The 25,816-nt window shown below is 37.5% G+C and overlaps 1 long non-coding RNA gene across 4 annotated transcripts in view; it reads right to left on the bottom strand.

Annotated features, from left to right (window-relative positions):
- Window positions 1-25,816, bottom strand: part of LOC132436865 (uncharacterized) — a 385,752-nt gene that overhangs the window by 217,186 nt on the left and 142,750 nt on the right. Inside the window, exon 1 of one of the 4 annotated variants that reach the window (XR_009521898.1) lies at window positions 1,762-1,860. The exons of the other annotated variants lie outside the window; for them this stretch is intronic. This is a non-coding gene — a long non-coding RNA (uncharacterized lncRNA). Of the gene's footprint in view, window positions 1-1,761; window positions 1,861-25,816 lie in introns of those variants that run through there. 4 annotated transcript variants of the gene reach the window in all.

Here is a 25,816-nt window from a genome sequence, read left to right as displayed (position 1 = left end):
GAATATTTCCCCTTTACAGGAGAATCTATAATTACCTAAATGTTGAAAAATCACAGCGATTTACAGTTGCTGGAAAACCTTACATGCAGCAAGTTGTGGTAACCAAGGAGACCAGTGTGGATGGGCTGTCACAAAGGGCAGAGTGAATTCAGGTAAGCACAGTGAACTCAAACTGTCTTTGTAACATGTGTCTGAGGGTGACACACTTACCTGCTCATATCTAAGGACCGCAGTCATCTCTCTGGTTGAAGACACTTGGTCTAACATATCAGCTTGTGGAGAAAAGCATGCAATGTGCCTGGTTCATGGGAAAACATAGTTTTCCATGAAGTGTTAATTCTTGGCCAGCTCTGCACCAGATGCGTTGTATGGTAACACCCCCATTTTCTCTCTTATGCTGAAAATGTCTGAGTTCTACAACTTTCCTTTTGTGTGTGATGAGTATGAAAACAGGGTGATGGAAACATGTGACACATTCATTCTAACAAAACAACTTCCTAGCTAAGTAACTTTTGACATAAAACAAGGAATTTGAATTTTCTATTTATCCTGCTCGCCCTCAGCCTGGCCTAAGTCCAAAAGTCTAAGTGAGGTTGACTCTTTTGGTCCAGGGTAACTCTCCAATCCCCAGCCCCTAATCTTTTCTCAGACCTGCTCCAAGGTTGTTACTGGAGGTTTTACTGTGCTAATAAGAACTTCTGGATGGATAGGGTCCACCTTTCAGATTTTTTAATGAAATCAGAAGATGTCTGCTCGTGGACTCAAAAACTTTTGTTTCATAACTGCTACAGAATCCCACTATATCTTGGAACCTAAAGATAGGTGTATGGGGAAAAAAGGAAGATAATGATAAAAAGGAATATTAAAGTGGGAAAAAAAGTCAGAGAGTTCACACTTCAGGGGTTTTTCCAGCCTCCCAGCTATTTTTACTTGCTAACTCTGCCATCTCTTTACAGATGTTGTCTGGCTCTCTGCCAGGGCGATTTACACCATGCTGGTCACACTGTCAACTCTGGCTCCACTTTCCCTTCCCCGTACTGCCAGAAAGGTGTCACTGGAAAAAGCTGAAATACTGTATGTGAAAGTCAAAAATGAAAGAACTAAGTGGGACATCTAGCCTAGGGGAGGGAAGGCTAAAGAGAAGGCGTGTAATGGTATTCAGACAGGTACAAGGTGCCTGCTGTCTCTGTGGAACTATGTCTTCAATTAAGAATGAACTAAACAGAAACCTGAAGATGTCACCAATTGGAGGGACTTTAGAATTTCATCGGCCCAACATCCTCACTTTAAAGTAAAGACATTTATGGTTGAGATATAACCCTTAGAGGCTAAAAAACTGAACTTGACAATCCACATCTATCCTGCAAAGGAGACTGATGTACTGAGGGCATGGTCAGACTAATACTTTATAAGTGTGTTTTCTATTATGCAGGATGATTTCAGGTGGTACAAAGGCAGAAGCGTATCTTAATAGTTATGTATTTACTTCTCCCATATATACTTTAAAAAATAGAATCAGCACGGCAATTCAGTAATATATAAATTTCCTGTAAGTGAAAATAAACAGACAAAGAGAAATTGTTCTCTGGGAAGTGTGGCCTAGTATTTGTCCTTGATCTTCACTCCACCATCCCTGCCACCTCCTTAGTGTTGGAATGGGGCTGAGGTGGAGGAAACTGGAGCTTCTTTGAGAGACCAACAATAAGGAAGATTTTCCTAACATCAGAGGTCTTTATTTTTAAGGGAAATTGGGTTACTCACTGAGGTTATGGGAATTCCTCTAGATGTATCCCTGGAAATGATTAAATCCAGCCGTCCTTGAAACTATGAGACACTTGATGAAGTCTTCACATGTTTCGATCCGTAAGTGTCTGTTATTATTGAGAAAATGTGAAAAGTGATAATACGGCCAAAAAGTAACAATACATTTAATATCTAACATGTATCATGCGGCAGACAAATGAGGTGTTAAAACCTCATATTAGATAATCCTAATTTCCTATCACAATTTTGGGGGCTGGTAGCAGTAAAATAGGAAAGAAATAGACTGAGAAAAAAATCTAGGTTTGGGAAAGAGATTTTCATCATTATTATTTCTATAAACTATATGGACTAACATTCCCCCTAAATCAATCCAAGTGTTAAATGACAGTATTTCAACATTGAGCTTCAGCCTCTGTAGTTAAAATGGGTGAAGAATAGGTGCACCAGAGTTAGGTCTTGTTTCTTTTACCAAAGCTAAGCTTGATCTAGATACAGCCTGTTGTGGCACTTATGAAGACGTGGTCCTATAAGAAAGTCAGCTCAACTGACTGCTTCCTACTGCTGAGCTTGGAAAGGAATCTGGTAGTAGCTTTGGACCACTCCATTTTAGGGTAGCTGAATGTCTGTACCACATTCTCCAACTGATCTTCCGTGCAATGGTGTCATTGTACCTAAGATTCCTGCTCATGAATTCTCTACTCACTCAAGTTAAAGGAATCAATACTGAAAGAAAAATAGCATTTGGTTGTTGATTTTCATAAATGACTCCAGGACTTTGAGTTTTGCAGGCCTGAGAGATTTGTGACAAACTCAGGAGATCTCCAGCTACTCTCAGAATATGATCAGAATCCAAAAGTTTCTGCTTAGTCACTTCTCAAGAACAGCAGTTGCCTTCTAAGATTTATTCCAAGTCTCCTGGCAGAGGATACACTGCTATGCTTTTTTTAAATTAGTTTTAGGCCACTAAATATAATTTATACCAACGCTCTCAGGCGAATTACTCCTGGAAAACTTTCCCGTTACCAAGACAATGTGTCGACTGACTTCTAGAGTAATAACACAATTGACCTGTCAAAATACACCCTGAATCTATAGAAAATATGTTATGTTATTAATGATTTATATTTAACTGACTTTTCCATTACTAGCTACCCCCCTCTTTATTAATGTGAGACATAGGACAACTCAGGATCCTATGAAGTTAATAAAGGCCTTTATTTACATCTTTTGAGAAGGGATGCCAGGGGTTTCTTCTAAGATCAAAACTTTCAGTAGAGTTAGCATAACAGATTCTTGGATATGCAGTGGAAAAAATTATAAGTGAAAATAAGGATTCCGGAGTTAACCTATAGCAACAAATTACACACACACACACACACACACACACACACACACACACACACACAAACACATATGTTTATTATTAGGCAAAAGTCATCAATAAAATTTTGTGATCATGCAAATTATAAAGACAAAACCAGAGACATGGTTAAGTACATACTTTTCTCATTTTTCTTTGTACAATAGTCTCTAATTTGCAACAATAGTAATAAGTCAGGCTCATCGGTTTTCTTACCAAAATAATAAACATTGATTGAACTGAAGAATTTTCTGTTTATGACTCGCTGTGCCTGCTTTTAAGCATTTTGAAAAGCAACATGCTTTTTGCAAAGTCATCATTTGATCCAGACGTTATACGGATTCTCTAGGTTAGATCATCTAGCCATGTAATTGAAACTTGTTTTACTTTACGATTCAGCTCATCATATTTCTTTTCTGCTATCTTTGATTTCTTTGACTTGATGCCAGTTGACATAATTATCAACACTGACTTCAACTGTGTATATGGATTTTTTCTGTTGGGATCTCACCTCCATACAAATCCTAAATACTGGAACGCCCCAGTATTTAATCCTTTGATTCTGTGGCTTTAAGCACCTACTCTGCACTGTTGACTGGCAGATTTTTATGTCCAGCCCAGCCCTCTCCCTTGAAACACAGACCTATGTGCAATTGCCCACTTCACATCTCCGCCTAGGCATGCATTAGGCATCACAAACTTAATATGACTAAAACAAATGGCCAATCTTCATCGTCCTGCTCTGCCCAATGTCTTCTCCATCTCAGTTCATAGCAACTCCACCCTTCCAAAGTCTTTGCCCCAAATCAGTGGCTTCATCTTTGAATTCTCTCTTTCTCTCACACCCCACGTTCAAACCATAAGCAAATCCTATTCATTCTACCTTCAAAATAGTTTCAGAACCTGGGAACTTTTCACCACAAATACTGCTACCAAGCTAGTTCAAGCCTCCATTACCTCTTGCTTGGATTTTTGGGATAGTCTCCTGTATGGTTCTTCCTTTAATCCTTATGTCTTGTAGTTTATTCTCACTATACAATAGCCAGACTGATCCTTTTGTAAGTCATACCATGCTCTTCTCTGCCTCAAATGCTCTAATGGTTTTCCATGTCATTCGAAGTAATAGCCAAAATCCCGATGGAACCTACAGGGTTATCCCCATCCTCCTGCCCCCAACAGTTCTGACCTATTTCCTTCTACTCTCACTCTTGCTGGAATCCAGGTATCTGGGTTGTGAAGAAAGAGAGGACAGAGGAATGAACCATAATGATAGACAAAGAGTTTAGATTCCATGGAGGGTTTTTTTTCCCCCAGCAAGGCTTCTGCATGGCTCATTTATGATGACAGGGAGAAGTCTGGTTATAAAGAAAGCAGCACAGCTCCTGGCCATAGCAACTGTGCACTCGTCGCGTCCTCCCAGGACAAAGGTTGGGTCTCTTTCGTCTTTTGCATTGTGAATGCTAATGCAGTACCTAATATATAGCAAGAAGATTAAAAATATTTGATATGTGATAAATTGCTAGAGAACACATAGCTCTTTCAATAATTTTGGCAAATAGTCTTTTGGAAAATATCATGAAGGGTATCTTTAACAGTTAACGGTATGCCATACCCGATATCAATTACTTTCATGCTAGTTAGGGACGGGTTCACCAACATGACAACACCCCTAACACTGTTAGCCTACCAGTTCCTAGGTTCCCCTGTTGATGATCAAGACACAAAATGCCAAGTTGTGTGAGTAGTTGAGAGGCCCATTTCTAGGCTTGACTTTAAGGGCTTCTGAATGAGGAACTTTTTCATCATGGCCCTCATTCGTGCAGAACCTATTCTCTATGTCTTTGAATTTATAAGGAGTTTCTTGGTCAAACTTTCTAAGCCTGAATATCTATATCTTATCAGTAAAATTTCCCAGAATTTGTTTGCTGTATCCTACTGACCCAAAAGAGAACTCCTTTTCTACATATTAAAAACATCATTTGCATGAATAACTGTTCCTTTAATTTCTGGGACATGAAGTTCTGCAGGCTTACTGACTAGAAACTTCTCCTGAGGCATTTCAAATGTTGAATTGAGAAGCACATTAGGGAGCTTCAGCATGAAATTTCATATCCAATATGATCCAGCATCAAGTCGCCTAAGAATTAATAGTAATGGAATAGTATTTGGAAAGGTGATGCAGTTCTGAAGTAGCATAAGCATCTATACTTTTATCAGAGTATAAAAGTCTCTATAAATGTCAACCTTCAACCATGACTGAATGGTAATGGTCAATGGGACATCTACAATATTTCAACAGTTTCAGAAAATGTCTCAGTCCTAGTTCAAGTGTGGACTGGATGTAAAGATTTTATGATGACACATATTTAGGCCCTAAAGACTGAAGGAACATATGTTTTGTTTTCCTTATTTTTCACATGCTACTAATTTATTTTCCTCCAGGTCAAATAAATGAACAACCGAAATCAAAATGACTAATCAAACTTTTCAAAAAGCCTTCAAAGTAGCCAGTTTTATCAGTGTTTATCCATAGCATTATCCCCTCTGTTTCTAATACTTTTCCACCTTGTTCAGAGAATTCCTACTTATTCTTCAAGGATTACTTCAGGTGTCAATCACCCTCCCACCTCCTCTGAGGAACCCGTCCCTTCCCCACTCACCACCACAACCTTCACTAGGGAATCGTTTTCTCTTTCCCCTCTGATCTTACAGCAACTCTCGTATTTATTCTGTCCATATCTTTCCAACTAGACTGTGATCATCTGGATGCCAGAGACCATTTTTTCTAACCTTCAAATCCTCAGTGCAAAGCAAATAAAGTGTTAAACAACACTTGGGATTTTAAGGAATGAAAGCAACCAACATCATAATGTCTTTAGATCAGTTAAACAAAGCTTCCCTTTTATAGACTCTATGCTCTGCAGTCTTGAATCTCAAATATCACTGTGACCTAAGTAACAGTCAGAATGTCTCTGCCAGTGAGCATGTCATGCTCAGTGTGCATTTTCTGGCATCTGGGCTGATCTTCTTGGCCAGAATTCACTTCATGTGGATTGAGGACAGCATTTATAGGAGAAGCTGCCCTATCAACTTCAGTAACAAAGAACATTGATCTTTCCTAAAAGTGGGATCACACCACCTATTCTCACACAGATCCCCTCTAGCAGAATCCCATCCTCCTTGAGACGTGCTGGACTGTAGAGAACAGAAAGGGTCATCCGTAGCTCTTTCCCACCCAATTTTCTGTAACAAAATTACCTTAAACCAACTTATCCTGTAGTCCCTGCTGTCCTCAAACCAAAGCAACTCTCAAGGTGACAGAAGACTTGATCCACCACCATGCTCCCGGCACACAGAAACTCTAGACTATTTCTTTACATAAGCATTGACCACAAAAGGACAAACCAAGTAAAAGGATGGCACTGACTTGAAAAGGAGAGAAAATTAGTTTAACTGGTACAGACACTAACTTCACTACTCTCAAGAGCATTATTTCCTTTCAACGAATAAATATGTGCAGCAACATGCTTTCTTGACTTGTTATTCCCGCTCCATCTGAAGCACTTGGAAAAGGCAGGCAAATATTTTGGCGCTGGGAGGGAGCGGCAGCAGTGGCTTTAAAAGTCCTAGAGCAAGTAGGTGTGCAGGAGACAAAGAGGGTGTCTTTGGGCCACGTTTCAAAGTACAGTTTCATTTTGTTGATGTGGCTGTTGTTTTATGTTGTAATTCTATTAGAAATGCTGGGAAGGGGAATACTGGATTTTTCTGGGGTCCTCACATGCTAATAATCATTCACCACTGACACTTGAACAATTTAATGCATTGGAAAATAAATCTGTGTTTCAAATCCTCTACACTGTGGAACTTTGTGTTCCCAGCTTGTTCTATTTTTGCCGTTGGACCATTTCATTTTGAAGACACACTTGGGGAAGATGACAGCATTAATTTAGCTAACAATATTCACTTTGTTTTCATTAGTTGTTTTGTAGTTTTATATTTTGATGATTGATCTGATAAATGTATAATACCCAGAGGGTGCCTCTGTTTGTATTAATAACAGCATCTCATTCACACTTCATCAATGATAGAACAGCTCAGCTTCACTGTCAAAGGAGTATGAATCAGAAATGTTCATGAGAGGCGGAATACTTTTAATGCAGATGGAAATTACAGGGAGGGTGGGATGAGGTGGGTAGGGAGGAAAAGTATAATCTGAAGTACAAGACACTGTGTAGGGGCAGCAGACATGGGTTCTCTAAACAGCTGACTTGGGCAAGTCAATTAAACCATCTAAACCTCAGTATTTTCCTCTTCAAAATGGGTATGGGCAAGTTACACTAGAAAAAATTCATGATTCTATAATTGTATACTTATATACGTTGAGTTTATAATTGTATCAACACTATTAATTGAGTGATGATGACCCTTGTGATCCCCTAACAGAAAACTTTAGAAAGAAGAAATGATGGTGTAAATAATTTTTGGAAGTCAATAAATTATAATAACCATTTATTGGATGCTTATGTGACAGGCATTATGCTTTCTTATGCATGTTATATTATTTTATCACCACTACCATATTGTTCTATGAGTACTTCATCCTTATCTTAAAAATTTTAAAATCTAGCCTCAAAGGGTTTATGTAACCTGCCCAGTCACATAGCTAGAACCAAAATTCATATCCAGAACTCTCAGACTTCTAAGCCTGAGCATTTAACTATATCACCTCTGAGTTAACTTCTATAGCAGCCATATTTATGAAGTTTCATCTTCCAAGTGTACACTGCAATTACAAGTGTCCATATCTGTGTCACAGAAATGCACACCATTTCGTTGAGTCCATAATATAGAGATATGTTCTACTACACCACATTACACAATTGGTAGAGCAGGGGGAGATAAAGGTAGCCTTAGAAATAAATGCTTTGGAAAACATTCTAAGAAAGAAACAATAAGTACTTGAATTTATTTTATTATTTGTTTATGTATGTTGTCTCAGAATGTCTACATCCAGGAAAATGCATGTGTACTTCCATTATTATCCTCAACACATTAGATGAAATCATCTTTACATGCGTATTTCCCTCACTAGACTTAATATTTCTGAAAATAAGAGCCCAAGCCTTATTTATCTTTAAATTCCCAGCATGTAACCCAATGTTATACAAATATAGAACAGTAAACATCAGCTATACATAATTTAATGAATAAGCATTTCCCCAAAACCAATTTATCCTGAAAATTTCCCGTGCTACCCCTTCCTTTGTGTATCTCTGAAAGAAGAAAAAAAGTAAAAAAGAAATGTCTAATTCTACTAGAGTAGAAAAGAGAAAGCAGAAAAAGAAACTGAATATTTAAAACATGGTTAGGCATCCATGGGAAGGAGAAAATAGTGCTATCAGAATGAGACTAAACCTTACCAAAAGGAAGGTAGTCTGAAAACTATTTTTTTAAATGTGTATGTTCCTTACCTGATATAATTTATAGGAAAAACTTTAATAGTGTTTTCTACAAGATGGTTTATAATGACTTCAAGTACTTATCAACTCTACCAAAAGGGAGTTTGAAAAGTGGGCCATTAAGATCCAGATGACCGATGGGGAACTGAACCCATTAGCAGCTGAGGGAGCATGGCCTTAGAAGACACCAACAAAGCAATTTGGTCTTAAAATATGATGTGAAAACTTAAAGGTGTGAAAAGAGACCAGAAGTAAGAGCTCTGCTGTCATAGTAGGATCTCTGTCCTTGGTCATCTTGGGGGCAGGTAGCCTATCTTGCTCTCATTCTCCCCATCCTCCTTATTTATCAGTATCCTAGAGTAAATAATATCCCAGCACAATTAAGTATATGGAAAATGAATCTATAGTCACCCCAGGTTAGATTTCTCATATATTTAGAGAACATGTCTACATCAGTGGCCATGAGTCATATCAAACAAATGACCATTTCTCCTTAACCATGCTCCTAAAATTATGTACAAAAATAGCTACTTAAATCTCCGCTGAGTCCTTCTATTGTCTTTGAATGCTGATTCAGAAGGACTATTTGGTGTTTAAAAACTTCAATGCCTTCTTTTCTAGTCTTTTTCTTATTGTTTTGCATGGGAGAATAGAGAAATCGAAGTCATACTGCCAGGGACTCACATTAGCATAAATATTTCTTTTTTCTATGCAATTTAAAGGTGAACTTTATGATGAAGAAAAAAGAATGCAATCAGTCGTCTTTTGCACAATGGGAATAATCCTGTGTAATCAATAATAATTTTGCATAAAAGTATTTAATTTTAAGTGATCGTGATAACATTAAGTGGTACCATCTTTGTATTTCTCCTGCTTTCATTAAATTGCTCCTTTAGGTGTGTCACTACACAGACAGGAGTACATTGATAGGTACCTGAGCTTGTAGAAATCAATGAAAAAAACGCATTGTGGTTCTTTCTAGTTTCTCCCTGCCCTAGATCCTCTCTCCTCCCTTTGCTGCCTTTCTCTGTGCCCCAGGAGACTGATCCCTACCTATTGCATCAGCCAGGATCCCTTCCAGCTGTTCCCCGCAGGGGCAGCCAACGGGAGGCACTCCTCACAAGAGATTGAAGGAGAAGGGGGAGTAAGAAGGTTGGGAAAATGTTTCCGTCTCCCTCTCTGCTCTGAGTGGTGCCCCCCCCCCTCATAACCCCAGCTCCTGCCTGGTAGCCCCTCCTCATTTCTCAAGCTCTCTCTGATTCCAGAAATACCACCGTCTCCCCATTTCCCTTTAGACCAGGGTGTGGTATTGGCTTCCTGCTGTTGCTTGTCTCGGTGTCTAATCCCCTTTCTGTTCTCTGACCCAGTAAGCCAGTCCTGCATTAAACTCTCTTTATTGGAGTGGATTCTGTTTCCAACTAGGCCTTGACTGATCAAACTGTGAACTTGAAAGTAGATCAACTTAAACTTTTCCCATTCCAATCCCTTAACTCTGTTGAAATATCTATGAAAATAATGCCCCTTCTCTTTGTGTAATTGAGACTGGGATGAACCAGTTCAACAGTAACGTAGCCAGAAGGGATCTTTAATCCTGGTAATCAGGGAGCATACTGATGTTCGCAAATTTTTACACTGGACAACCGCTTCTCCTTGCCCCCGCTCTGGAGTCACCATTCTTGCCAACAGCAATGGGACATCATATGCCCTTTTACTGCAATGAGAACAGAGAAGGACAGAGCAACACTCGGAGGTCAGAGAGCAGTGCTGGAGTGATAACACCTTGGAATCTGAGACAAAACAAAAACTCAATAACATTGATCACGTCTGGATTGAAATTTTTTACATTTTGTTCATCAGGGATTTTTTGCGTTAACTGAATGGTTAACATATTGCATGTTTGAATTATTTATCTTGGTTAATGAGGTTTTTTGGCACCCCCTCATATTTTATACCCAAGATGAGTGCCTCACTCTCCTCTCCCTACTCCAGGCCTTTTTGGAAAGAGTCAGAAAATGAAAAGCTGTCTCAAATTGAAAGACAGCCAAGGCTAGATTATGGTACTGTTATTAAAGATGCAAACTTAGAATTCAGACACACTTAAGTTTGAATTTTTCCCCTACCACTTACTAGTTGTGACCTTGGACAAGTTTCTTAAACTCTCTTAGCCTCAATTTCCTCATTGCAAGATGAAGATAATAATGTAGGTTAGTAAACCCTAATCTGCATTGCAACATCCCAAAAGTTCTTGGAACTAAATGATTGTTTGTACCTTCGGCACAAACTAATTTGCAGCAAATTCTTACTGAGCTGAGGTAAGGAAATTCATAGTCTTTATTTACCCCACAGATAAAGCAATTATTTATGGGGTGCTGCCTCAGATCCCACTGGGGGTGACACAAACTAAATATATGTTATATGTACCATTTAGCCTGTCTGAAATCTAAAAGTTCTGAATTCAAAAACTTAGATAAGCCTAAGGGTTTTGGATAACGTCTATGAACCTGTAATGGCTCTTTGTGGGGATTCAATGAGATGCTGCATGAGAGGACCATCACAGAGTGGGTCCTCTCATGAGTGGGTCCTCTCACCTGGTGACACTCACTGGAAAACAGGCTTTCCCAGAATCCTAGAAACTCAGAAGCAGAGATTCCATTCCAGGCCCAGACACTGCTTGCTCCCTGGTGGAAGATGAGACCTTGCAGACACTGAGCTGGATTATAGAGGCAAATAGGTTATATAAGTCCTTCCAGAAAATGATGTAAACCCTGGATATTAAAGGGCAGTGTCATGGCAAGAATGAAGATGTATCCTCTTTGTGTGGACAGTGCCTCAGGCAGCTATAGGCTCCTGTTAGTTTTGGGGGGAAGCCAAGGAAGCTATGCTGACATATGCTGTGTCTGCTCCTATCCTGTGAGGCCACCTCCCTTCTGATTAGGTTTGCATCCCTGGCTAATTAAATTAGGAACTTAATCTAACCGTGCAGTAGTGCAGTATGTGCGTTGGGAGTGGGTCTCTTCCTAACAGTTGCAACCTGGCTGAAGCGCTGCAGTGCTCAATAAATATTGCTTATTAATGTCATCTTAATCATGATTGTTTCCTAACTGGTAGCAGGCATTTTTCAAAATTGAAGCTTTCTTAGAAATCAGTTGATTTACAGCATAATCTTTGAGCAATTGCAGATGCAGAGACTAAAATTTCACTGTAATTTTGACTAAAAGCTTGATTGAAGAAAGTGAAAACGTCATCCCAGCCTGGGGTGGGATGGGAACTATATCAGCAGAACATAAATGATGAAGAGACATCTAGACTGGACCATAACGGAGACAATTCCTTTAATGGTACATGACTAAGGATTTTACCAATTTCCAATAAGAATCAGAAGTTAATTTCAAAGCCTGAATTATATTCTTCAGAGTTACTTATTTTTAATTATTCTTAAATTAACTTGCAAGAACAGTACAGAGTTTTTATTTCACAGGATAGGTTTAGTCATTCTCATTTTTTTTTTTTTTGCCTACACATTGTCTTCAGAGTTTTAGATGATTAATCTTATTGGGGACCCCATCTGTAACTTCAATCAGAATTCTGGTGCTCAGAATGGGCAAAGCAGATTAGAGCCACTCTCAATGGTAGCCTTGTATCTGGGGGAATCACCTGTGAAGATGACCCAATAAATGGATACAAACACCCCTCAGACTTGCTGATGTTAAGGAGGAGTTTGTGTACTTACCAGGATCATCTGACAAGATGGGCAATGGGGTAAAACACTTGACTCACTCTGCCTCAGTTTCATTTATAAAATTAGGGAGTTGCACTAGAATATTTTTTCAAATTTTTTCTTTCTGCAGAACTCTTTCCTTATATTATTTTTTTAAGTAGGAAGCCCAAAATATGACATAAAAATAGAGGCATACTGTTTGAAGCAGGAGTTGAGGTGCCAAGTCAAAACTTAAATACTAACGATTTTCATATGTATTTGCCTGGGGTTTTTACATTTGGTCTTCTGTATAATTCTTTAGGATGGTGGTTCAGATGTCATTATGTCATTCCTCTTCTGTGCAAGCAGGAAGCACATCAAGAGTTAAGTAACTTGTTCATAACCACACAAGTGACACCATGACTTGAACTCAGGTCTCCTAATTTAGAATAAATATGCAGAGGTCATTTGCAATAACTTCCCTTAGCCATCAGAAAGTCTCAATTCTAGTCATTGTCATTTCTCTGTTACTAGTTCCTAGTTCTAACTAGATAAATACCTGGTGGATGCTCTAGAGGTCTGACTGTCACCTTCCTTAAAGCAGTTCACCTGGCATTTCCAGGTAGTGTGGTCAATGTTGTTACCTGTAGAAATGCAGCCTAGCTTATTCTGGAGCATCAATCTACAGTTAGAGAACTTCTAGTTCTGGTATGTTTGACAGTCCGTAAGGGGAAGCTTTGAGCACCTAATCCTATTAAGCATATTGTGTTTTATAGATGTGGGGGAGTTGGAGGGGAGGGAAAGAAATACAAAAAAAAAACACAATTAGGTAGTGCATCTTATTTGTAATTTGCTATTTTCTTTACTCTCAGTTCATCTCTTGGAGCTGAATCAACAATCTGTCTCCTTCCAAACAAGTTTATTTAGTCAGCATAACCAGTGCCTTGTATAATAACCAGACATTGTGCCTTGTATAATAAATTCTCTGCTCAAAATGATCCTAATAATGCAGTCTTTTCAGCTTTGAGGGAGGAAAATTAGCCTTAGTTAGAAAAGGCATTTCTATAATTCACTTTCAATCATTTCAGTGTCAGTAACCACATATATGTACATAAATCAATTTTGGATCAGACCTTAAGTTGGATCATTGGGAAAGAATATCAGGACAATGAAATAACAGAATAAACAGAACCACAGCCCATATGGTATAACTCTTTCACTTCTCTCTTCTCTACTTTTTGAACCCAGCGTTTTTCCCTATCAATGAATACTAAAATAGCATTATTAAAAGAGATTATTGACCTAACCATCCAAACTAATGGCCCTTTCTTCAGTTCTTGCTTGCTGTCTTTGAATTCCACATAGCATCTGACTCTAGTAATCATCTTCTCCTTAAAATGCTCTCCTTCTTTGAGTTTGTGGATATGAAGCTATTACATTTTTCACCTTTCTGAAAGTCCTGAGTTTTTCTTCACTTGCTCCCAATGTTAAGTTTTTTCTTCTTTTTCTCTTTATTTACCTTCTACTTCAGATGTCACATCTAGTTTCCAGCTTCAAATATCATTATAGGGAAGACCTCCAAATACTAATAATTGTAAATTTCCTAGTGGAAAGAAATGAAACAATGGGAAGAAGAGACACAGGCAGTGACTAATCCACATACTGCTAGTCACTCACTGGAAAGAGAATCCATGTGGTTCCTGGAAAAGGGATAGACTAGACTTACAATTTATGAGCTGTTCAAATTTTTACCCTTGTTTATAAAGCTAATAGTGATCCCCTTCTGCTTTTGGAGTTTGGGCAAGTTTCCTCTTTACATAAACTTTGCCTCTTTGTTTCTCCTTACTAATACATAGTTATGGGATTTTGAATATTGACTCATTTCTTTCATGTCATGCTACATTGAAACAGACCATGCACAAAGCAAACTTAAGCAAGAGAACTTACAAAAACTGAATATGAACCCATATGAAAAATGTTAAAATGAAATTGTTTTGGTAGTTTTATGGATATCCTTCCCAAATCTTTACTTGCATAAAGATTTTTCTTTTTATATAAATTGAAACATCCATGGTAATTTTAAGGGAGAGAGTACTGAAAGGAACATAGGTCCTTGAGTCAAGTCACAGGTTCATATAGAGGTTTCACAACTTTCTAGTTCAACTTCAATTTCTTTATTTCTGAAACAGAATTATTACAAATGCCTGTTATGATTCTTGGGAGGATTAAAGGTAATGATGTAAAATGCCTATAACATAGTAGATTCTTATAAATAGTAGTTACTCTTATAGTATACCACCTCCATAGTGGAGAAGGAGGACCAGGAGGCTAAAATAAATCTAAATGAAATGAAGGAAATCAGACTGTGATTCAACTAAAATCAAGAAGTCAAGTTGAAAACAGATCAAGATATCCTGAACTATACTTTTATTCAGTATTCATAACAAGTATAATTACAACTATTATTTAAGTTTTCTTATTTGTGTAATAAGGGAAAGAGCTAAACAATATGGCAACATCCAATACAGTTAAAAGCTCTGGTATATGTGACAAGAAAAGTTAAGAATTTAAGGGCTGCCTGGGTGGTTTGTTGCTCTGTGCAAGGTTGTCAAATAGGTTTTTGTATACTTGCATTATTGGATTATTTGATTTCAGACTTATGGTGTATGCTATTAGCCTATGAAATATTGAAAAGAATTTAAAGGCTGGATGAGCACAGGATGGTCAACAGAACCTGACCAATGAACCTATCTTATCAAGTTTAGATGCAGGAAGGGAGGGGTCAGGTGCTCTCTATCTGCCATCCCTGGTAGTCTGTGGGTATTAGATTGCATTTGCATAGCGGTATAGGTAGGTTATTTTTTTTTTCAAATGTCTCTGAAACAAACTTTGATATAAATGCTTTGTGCCCCAACAAGCCTTAGTAGACTCAGATCTTCATGCAGTGAAAAGATGTTTCCCCTGCTTCAGAAATCAATCACTGCAAACAGCAGAGGGAACTTAAACTGCCTCAGATTGGTGTCAAGTTTAAAGAAAAGAGAAAAAAATACCTTGCTCCATGAGGATGAACAGCAAAATCCTAGCAACTGACCTTTGACTGAGTGGTTATAGGAAAATGCTCTATTTGCTCCCCTGAGCCAATTGAATCACAACGCTCATTGTACCCTGGAAAAATATCAACTTCAGCTAGAAAAAAATGGAATAACTAAACAGAATGTTTGATCAATTAATGGCTTCCTTTTAACCACATCTTTAGCAGGATAGGCCTAAAAGAGTAGGCCTATGACAAGAGCTACAAAACAGCTAACCTATCTTAGATTGTTCCTAGAAGGTCTTGGGTACATCTCCTAGAAAGTGAACAAAGAAATCATGACACTATTTAATCAGTTTTCAATTACCCAGAAGTTGGTAATCTTATTTGTGGATGGTTCATATCTCTATTCTCCTTCTGCTCTCTCTGGCTGAATGCCTTTTGGCTATTACAGTGTCCATGTGCACTTCCATGACAGAGGGGCAGGGAGAGATGTCAGCAAGCGTACAAACTGAGAGACCCATAAAAGTGAGAGAAGAGCAAGCACTGTGGCTAAATGAGGCTTATGTATTAACTGCAGATCTAAAAATTCCATGCTTTTCCTAAAATCATACTATGATGTCCTACCAGCTCAGAGCTTTATATTACCAGCATTCAATAAATATTAGTATAAAGAAAGTACAGAACAGTGATAAGAGTCCAGGGCATAGAGTTGGGTTACCTGTGTTCACATCCCATCTCTAAACTTAAAGTTGAATGACTTACTTACTTGACGTCTCTGTGCCTTAGTTTCCTTATTTGAAAAATAGCAACGTGATAGATTGCATTGTTATCAAAATATGGGTTGAAGGGGCAAAGTCTGGAGATGAGAATGTACCAAGGGAGAGAGATTAATTAAATTTCTGCCATTTTCACAGCTCCCAACGAACAGTAACAACGGCAGCTATCTGTGGTGGAAAAAACATATACACTTTCCCAAACAGAAAGTCCACAGACCATGTGACATTCTTCCCAAGCACCCTTTCACTGATGTGATTAGTTCACCATGAAGAAGGTGAATCCATAATTGATGTATATGCTCCTTGGGAGGAAATAAACAACAAGTTGGTCAACAGAAGCATCAAAGAAGAAATTTGAAAATACCTTGAGACAAATGAAAATGAAAAAATAACTTTCCAAAACCTATGGAAAGCAACAAAAGCAGTTCTAAGAGGAAAGCTCATAGCAATATAGGCCTACCTCAAGAAAAAAGAAAAATCTTAGATAAACAATCTAACTTTACACCTAAATAACTAGAAAAAGAAGGATAAGCAAAGCCCAAAGTTAGTAGAAGGAAGAAAATAATAAGGATCCAAGATGAAACAGAGAGTAAAACAAACAAACAAAAAACAATAAAAATGATCAATGAACATAAGAGCTGGTTCACTGAACAGATAAAGAAAATTGATAAACCTTTAGCAAGACTCATCAGGGAAGAGTTTTGGCCAAATAAATAAAATCAGAAATGAATAAGGAGAAATATAACTGATATCACAGAAATACGAAGAATCATGAGACTACTGGGAACAAATATATAGCAATTAATTGGACAACCTAAAAGAAACAGATAAATTCCTAGAAACCTATAATCTTCCAAGACCAATTACTAGTAAGGAGATTGAATCAGTAACCAAAAAAGTCTCAACAAACAAAAGTCCAGGACTAAATGGCTTTACTGGTGAATTCTACCAAACATTCAAAGAAGAATTAATAACAATCTTCTCAAACTTTTCCAAAATAGAAAAGGAAGGAGCACTTCCAAATTCATTTTACGATGTCAGCATTACCCTGATACCAATCAGACAAAGACATCACAAAGAAAGAAAATGATAGGCCAATATTCCTCATGAACATAGATGCAAAAATCCTCAACAAAATACTAGCAAACTGACTCCAACAATACATTAAAAGATCATACACTATGACCAAGTGGGGTTTATTCTGGGGATGCTAGGATGGTACAACATCTACAAATCAGTCAATGTGATAACACCACATTAACAAAATGAAGGATAAAAATTACATAATCATCTCAAAAGATGCAGAAAAAACATTAGACAAAATTCAATATCTTCTTATGATAAAAACTCTCAACAAAATGGGCATAGAGAGTACATACCTCAACATATTAAAGGTCACATAAGACAAGCCCACAGCTAACATCATACTTAATAGTGAAAAGCTGAAAAGCTTTTCCTCTAATATCGAGAACAAGACAAGGATGCCCACTCCCACCACTTTTATTCAACACAGTATTGGGAGTGTTAGACACAGCAATCTTACAAGAAAAATAAGTAAAAGTAATCCAAATTGGAAAGGAAGAATAAAACTGTCACTGTTTTCAGAATACCTGATTCTATACAGAGAAACCTAAAGATGGCACCAAAAAATGTTAGGACTAATAAATTAATTCAGTAAATTTGCAGGATACAAAATTAATGTACAGAAATCTGTAGTATTTCTATATACTAAAAATGAACTACCAAAAAGAGAAACTAGGAAAATAATCTGATTTACAATTTCATCAAAAAGTATAAAATATCTAGGAATAAATTTAACCAAGAGGTGAAAGATCTATATTCTGAAAACTATAATACACTGATGAAAGAAACTGAAGGCAACACAAACAACTGAAATGATATCTTGTGCTCTTGGATTGGAAGAATTAATATTGTTAAAGTACCCATATTACTCAAAGCAATCTACAGACTAAATGTAATCCCTATCAAAATACCCATGGCATTTTTCACAGAACTAGAATAAAGAATCCTAAAATTTATATGGACCACAAAAGACCACAGATAGCCAAAGAAGCCTTGAGAAAGAAGAACAAGGCTAGAGGTATCATGCACCCTGATTTCAAACTATACTACAAAAGCTATAGTAATCAAACAGTATGGTACTGGTACATAAACAGACATGTAGATCAATGGAACAGAATAGAGCCAAGAAGTATACCTAAACTTATATGGTCAATTAACCTATGACAAAGGAGAAAAGAACATACAACAGAGAAAAGACAGTCTCTTCAATAAACGATGTTGGGAAAACTGGACAGCTACAATCAAAAGAATGAAACTAGACCATTTTCTTACACTGTATATAAGAATAAATTCAAAATTGACTAAAGACTTAAATGTAGGATGTAAAACCATAAAAATCCTAGAAGAAAACATGGGCAGTACGCTCTCTGACATTGGTCTTTGCAATATTTTTTGGATCTGTCTCCTCAGACAAGGGAAACAGAAGCAAAAATGAACAAAGAACTACATTGAAATAAAAAGGTTTTGCACACTGAAAGAAACCATCAACAAAATGAAAAGATAGCCTACTGAATGGGGGAATATTTACAAATGATATGTTTGATAAGGGATTAATATCCAAAATATATAAAAACTCATACAACTCGACATCAAAAAAACCAAACAGTCCAATTTAAAACTGGGCAGAGGACCTGAATAGACATTTTTCCAAAGAAGACACACAGATGGCCAACAGGCACGTGAAAAGATGCCCAACATCACTAATCATGAAGGAAATGCAAATCAAAACCACAAAGAGATATCATCTCACACCCTATTAAGGTGGCTACTATCAAAAAGACAAGAAATAACAAGTGTTCGCAAGTATGTGGAGAAAAATGAACCTTAGTGCACTGTTGGTGGGAATGTAAATTGATACAGTCACTCTAGAATCGGTATGAAGTTTCCTCAAGAAATTAAAAATAGAACTACTAAATGATCCAGCAATTCCACTTTTGGGTATTTATTCAAAGAAATGAAAGCACTAATTCAAAAATATATATACTCTCCAATGTTCATAGCAGCATTATGTAAAATAGCCAAGATATGGAAACAACTTGTGCCCACTGCTAGATGAATAAATAAAGAAGATACGGTATATTCATACACTGGAATATTACTCATAAAAAGAATGAAGTCTTGCCATTTGCAACAACATGGGTGGACCCAGAGAGTATTATGCTGAGTCAAATAAATCAGACAGAGAAAGACAAATGATCTATGTTACCACTTATACGTAGAAGCCTAAAACAAACAAACAAACAAACAAAAAACTAATGATCAAATGTAACAAAACAGAAGCTGACTTAATAGATATAGAGAACAAGCTGGTGGTTGCCAGAGGGCAAGAGGATGCGGAAAATGGGAGAAATAAGTGAATGGGGATTATGAGGTACAAACTTCCAGTTATAAAATAAATAAGTCACAGCCATGTAATGTACAGCATAGGAAATACAGTCAATAATATTGTAATAACAATAATATTTTAATAACTTTGTATGGCAATAGATGGTAAGTAGACTCACTGTGGTGATCATTTTGTAATGTATAAAATTATTGAATCAATATGTTGTCATACATCTGAAACTAACATAATATTGTAAGTCCATTACATGTCAATTAAAAAAACACACATAAAGAAAGCAGGAAGAAATTAATAAAAATAAAGAATAAGACGGTGAATTACAAATAGAAAAACCATAGATTTAACTAGTAAACATAAGGATGAAGAATGTGAGAATGATAACGTGACTCACCATATTCTGAGGTTCTCTTGAAAAAGGTCTGAAATATTCTTCCTCCTCAAATCTCCAAGATTTTCCTCTATCCCATTTTTATAAAACATCAAATTTTGCTTAGAAATAATACAACATGCTCCTAAAATGTATTCTTATTTCTAAAATGGATAAAGCACTATCTCTTAGAATTCAGCTCAGCCAAATTAATGTCAGCAGACTCATACTAGATAAAGAGGACTGGCAGTCAAACTGGAGGAGGTCACTGTTCTCCTGTAGCTCATCTAGCAGGGAAGACAGACCTATACAGAGAAATGCAGTTTTAGGGTAGTCAGCATGTGGTAATGGAGTTAAATAAACAATAATAATAATTCATTGCTTTTTTTTTCCCTATTGCAGAAGGACAAGTTACTCTGCTCAAGACAATTTATCGTACAACAAGCTTTAGCAGGGAAAAACAAAAATTGAAGTGATGTGATTTGAGTGACAGTTGTGTATTAATATTCTAAAACCTATGACAAATCGTTTAATCTCCTTGTGCCTCAGCTCCCTCATCTAAGAAACCAGGAGAATGACTGTACTCACAGTACTGAGCTCACAGCGTGCAAGGTTCAAATGAGATAACGTTCCTGAAAACCCTTTTAAATGTGCTATGTGCAAAAGTTATTTTCATTGACGCCATTAGCATCAAAGTGTAAATGATTGTGAATTTCACACTTTTCTTCCACTTGCTCTTGAAAACCATCTTCAGTCACCACTTTTTGAAGTCAAGACTTTCTTAAATGAATAGTGTACAAAGGATCCTGATTCACAAATTTAATGGTTGCACTCCTTCATCTTAAAGCCATAGTCATACCCCAAATTAGCTAAGATCAGTGTGTGGTCCAGAGTGTAGAGTTCTTTGTAGCCTAAATATTGAGACTCTTTAGGATATGTTGTGTTTACTCTTTTAGACTCTATTCATTATTTAGACATTCTTATTAATCATGTAATTACAATGTAATTATAATTACAAAACAACAGAAGTTCTCCAAACTGACCTCAGGTTAACAGATTCTGCTTACCCACAGCTCTCTGCTACAGGATGAACGCTCACACGAATACACCTTTTGAATGTTGACATTCTGTTCCTATCTTTGAGTGATATGCTTACTATGAGTTGATGTCTCTTCCCAAACTCTTTAGGTGGATTTTACTGGTAACTATAAGTATGTAATTAAATTTACTATTAAATAAACTAAAAATGTTAACTGGGAGAAATTGAATTGTTTCCATCAATTTGAGGTTGAATGGTTTAGAAAGATTCAGAAATAGGCAAAAATTCACTATCAAATGAGTTGCAGACAAGACAATTATATAAGGTTAAGGGGAAAGAAGATAAAAAATCTAAAGGGATTCTGACACTGGTATTGTGTCAGAAGTATCTAACTTCTTATTCTACTTTCAAGAATATGGAAATTTAGGGTCATACCTTATGATTAATGTAATAAAATAAATCAGAACTTTTATCAATGGGCACAAAGAATAGAGTATAAATGGTCAAAGAATAGGCCTGAGCGCTATCTCAAAAGATTGTTGAATGAATGTACACTTCATGTCTTAAAATTTAACATTTTTAATGTATATAGGAGTCATTTTTATGATGCTTTGTTTTGACTTTTTAAAATAAACTGACCAAGTATGCATTATTAAAATATTAATATTACTTTGGGGACTTCCCTGGTGGCGCAGTCGCTGGGAGTCCGCCTGCCAGTGCAGGGGACATGGGTTTGAGCCCTGGTCCAGGAAGATCCCACATGCGGAGCAACTAAGTCCGTGCGCCACAACTACTGAGCCTGCATGCCACAACTACTGAAGCCTGCATGCCTAGAACCCATGCTCCGCAACAGGAGAAGCCACTGCAATGAGAAGCCTGTGCACTGCAATGAAGAGTAGCCCCCGCTCACCGCAACTAGAGAAAGCCTGTGCACAGCAATGAAGACCCAATGCAGACAAAAATAAATTAATTAATTTTAAAAATTAAAAAAATATTAGTTTGTAAACTGAAATTATTTCAAAATGAGAACATATAAGAACATACATGATTATTTTAAAATTCCATTAAATGAATAAATATGAACTAATTCCCAATTCAGTCTCAGGTAAAATAATAGACTCTGTAAGGAACAGAAAGACAAATAAAGCTAAGCACCCACTTTCAAGGCTCTGAAAACTCACAGACTTCTTACATGTGGGAAAGCTCTCAGATACCTATGTACCCACTGTAGAACTGAAAACAGAGAAGAACAAAGAGCATTTCTGTCTACTACTCAACTCTGTAAGGGTTAAAATTGCAACCTGCTGCAGTCCTGACCAGCAGTGCACTCTGAGAGGAAATTAAGGTAACAGTATGAGGCACTCTGTGCTTTGGACAAGCAGCCCCCTTACATAGATGTATATCTCTGGAAGGATTTTTTTTTTTTTTTTTTTTGTGGTACGCAAGCCTCTCACCGTTGTGGCCTCTCCCGTTGCGGAGCACAGGCTCCGGACGTGCAGGCTCAGCGGCCATGGCTCACTGGCCCAGCCGCTCTGCGGCATGTGGGATCCTCCTGGACCGGGGCACAAACCCATGTCCCCTGCATCGGCAGGCGGACTCTCAACCACTGCACCACCAGGGAAGCCCTCTGGAAGGATTTTAATGAACCCAGATTCTTGCATCTTCTCCTACATAGAAAAGCACTAGGATCATTAACCTGAGATATCTCTTCTTGACTAGCAGTAATCTTTCACCAAGATATATACTTGAGAGCACAGGTTCTCTAGCCAAAAAATCACATATAAACTGGCTTCTCCCCTCTTCAGAACAACTTCCTCAGAGCTACTAAGTGACTGTCTCCCAGGCTCTAGTCCTCAGTAAGGCCCTGAATAAAACTTAACTCACAACTCTTGCATTTTTCCTTCAGTCAATACCCTTCAAGTTGTGCAGATCACAACTGGCATAACCATTTAGAGTGGTTATAATGTGGTCAAAATGAAATGCACCCTTGGTTTTGGTGAACCAATCAGACCCAAGCACTGAAATAGCTGATGTTTTACAGTCCGTTTTCTATGTCAGCCACGTTAACTACTTTTATTGATAGGAATTGTCACTACATTCCTACTACCATCTAGGTAGAGACTAGTAGAAAATACAATGATTAACAAGATCTCTGAATTATTTGCAAAGTGCAATGGAAGGTCTTTGAAGGATTTTAAGGCTAATGACATGATCCAATTTACATTTTAAACCCTCTCAGATTAGAAGAAGAAAGGGTTAGAATGGAGAGAAAAAAGAAAACCAGAAATGATGTTAATATGTTCTGTTATCTCCAGGTTTCTGAAATTGTTTTATCATGTTTAAGGTGTGGTGAGCACATCTCAACTTCCTTATCTCAGATTCTAAGCTCCTTGATATCAGTAATCACAAATCTCACTGCTTGAAAACATACGTCTAGAATTTTTTCGAATTATCTTTATTTATAAGTTTGTCCTAGGGGCTTCCCTGGTGGCCCAGTGGTTGAGAGTCTGCCTGCCGATGCAGGGGACACAGGTTCATGCCCCGGTCTGGGAAGATCCCACACGCCGCGGAGCGGCTGGTCCCGTGAGCCACGGCCGCTGAGCCTGCGCGTCCGGAGCCTGTGCTCCGCAATGGGAGAGAGGCCACAACAGTGAGAGGCCCGTGTACCGCAAAAAAAAAAAAAAAAAAAAGTTTGTCCTGAAATTCCTATACACAGTAAAGAATGTGGCAGAAATTCTAATAAGTTGGCTTCCAAATGGCATCTCGCCACCTCTTGCACCCAGAAGCAACATAAGTCCTTCCTCACTTTGGCTCAGAATATATGGCCACTGCACTCAGGGAACCTAACACACAATAAGTTTAGCTCATCACATATTTTGAAAACTACTTTCTCAGCTAACTTTTGAAAATGTGAGAAGACGAAAAAAATGATGTCAGTTCTTTATCATTTTCAGCTATTTCCCTAAAACTAGATACATTTGCTCTTTTTTTTTTTTTTTTTTTTTTTTTTTTGGGCTCATCAGCCAATTTTCAAGGCAATTTGAGTTCACTTTTTGTGAAAGAGTCTTCAGGAAAATATTCTATCAAGGGCTTTGGGACAATCAAGATAAATGACACTCCTACATTTTGCTCATACTAATCACCCCTTTATGAATCGGCCCAAAAGCATGAATTCCTCTCTCCCAGGATGCTCTTTATACAATCCTAATGCTGCTGCCTTCTGAGTCCTCTCTGCTTCATGCATTATCACTTCATTCTCTGTCTTGTTCCGCTACTGAGCTGCATCTCCCCCTAAGATTCTATTCTCAGAGTGGTTCTGCTTGGGATTTTGGCTACTAGAGATTAAAATTTTGAAAGAATGAAATAACTGATCTTTTAGGTAACCCTCCTCACTGTCATCTCCCAGAGGTTGATATTTTTCTATTTCTTCACTTAAAATTTAGATAATCTGTAAAAAACTATATACAATGGATTTGGGGGAATTTGAGTCTACCCATCGGAACACCTTCTGTTTGTTGTCAATATTTTTTTTTCCTTTTCTTTTTAATTTTTTTTATTGGAGTATAATTGCTTTACAATGTTGTGTTAGTTTCTGCTGTACAATTAAGTCAGTCAGCTATATGTATACATATATCTCCTCCCTCTTTGGTCCTCCCTCCCAACCCCTCTTCCCAGCCATCTAGGTCATCACAGAGCACCGAGCTGAGCTTCCTGTGTTTTACAGCATGTTCCCACTAGCTATCTATTTTATTCACTGTAGTGTATATATGTCATTCCTAATCTCCCAATTTGTCCCACCCTCTCTCCTTCCCACCCTGTGTCCACATGTCCGTTCTCTATGTCTGTGTCTCTACTCCTGCCCTGCAAATAGGTTCATCTGTACCATTTTATTAGATTCCACATATATGCATTAATATACAATATTTGTTTTTCTTTTTCTGGCTTACTTCACTCTGTATGACAGACTCTGGGTCCATCCACCTCACTACAAATAACTCAATTTCGTTTCTTTCTATTGCTGAGTAATATTCCATTGTATATATATACCACATCTTCTTTATTCATTCATCTGTCGTTGGACATTTAGGTTGTTTCCATGTCCTGTCTATTGTAAATAGTGCTGCAATGAACATTGGGGTACATGTGTCCTTTTGAATTATGGTTTTCTCAGGGTATATGCCCAAGAGTGGGATTTCTAGGTCATATGGTAGTTCTATTTTTAGTTTTTTGAGGAACCTCCACACTGTTCTCCACAGTGACTGTATCAATTTATATTCTTACCAACAGTGCAAGAGGGTTCCCTTTTCTCCACACCCTCTCCAGCATTTATAGTTTGTACATTTTTTGATAATGGCCATTCTGACCAGTGTGAGGTGATACGTCATTGTAGTTTTGATTTGCATTTCTCTAATAATTAGTGAAGTTGAGCATCCTTTCATGTGCCCCTTGGCCATTTGTATGTTCTCCTTGGAGAGATGTCTATTTAGGCCTTCCACCATTTTTGGATTGGGTTGTTTGTTTCTTTGATATTGAGCTCCATGAGCTGTTTGTATATTTTGGAGATTAATCCTTTGGCTGTTGCTTCATTTGCAAATATTTTCTCCCATCCTGAGGGTTGTCTTTTTGTCTTGTTTATGGTTTCCTTTGCTGTTCAAAAGCTGTTAAGTTTAATTAGGTCATGTTTGTTTATTTTGTCTTTATTTTCATTAATCTAGGAGGTGGGTCAGAAAAGATCTTGCTGTGGTTTATGTCAAAGAGTGTTTCTCCTACGTTTTCCTCTAAGAGTTTTATAGTGTCCAGTCTTAATTTAGGTCTTTAATCCATTTTGAATGTATTTCTGTGTATGGTGTTAAGGAGTGTTCTAATTTCATTCTTTTACATGTAGCTGTCCAG

The sequence above is a fragment of the Delphinus delphis genome, chromosome 14, assembly GCF_949987515.2.
Source record: "Delphinus delphis chromosome 14, mDelDel1.2, whole genome shotgun sequence".
NCBI lineage: Eukaryota > Metazoa > Chordata > Mammalia > Artiodactyla > Delphinidae > Delphinus > Delphinus delphis.
Note: the sequence above shows the minus strand (reverse complement) of the source record. Positions and strands in the feature narration are given on the sequence as shown.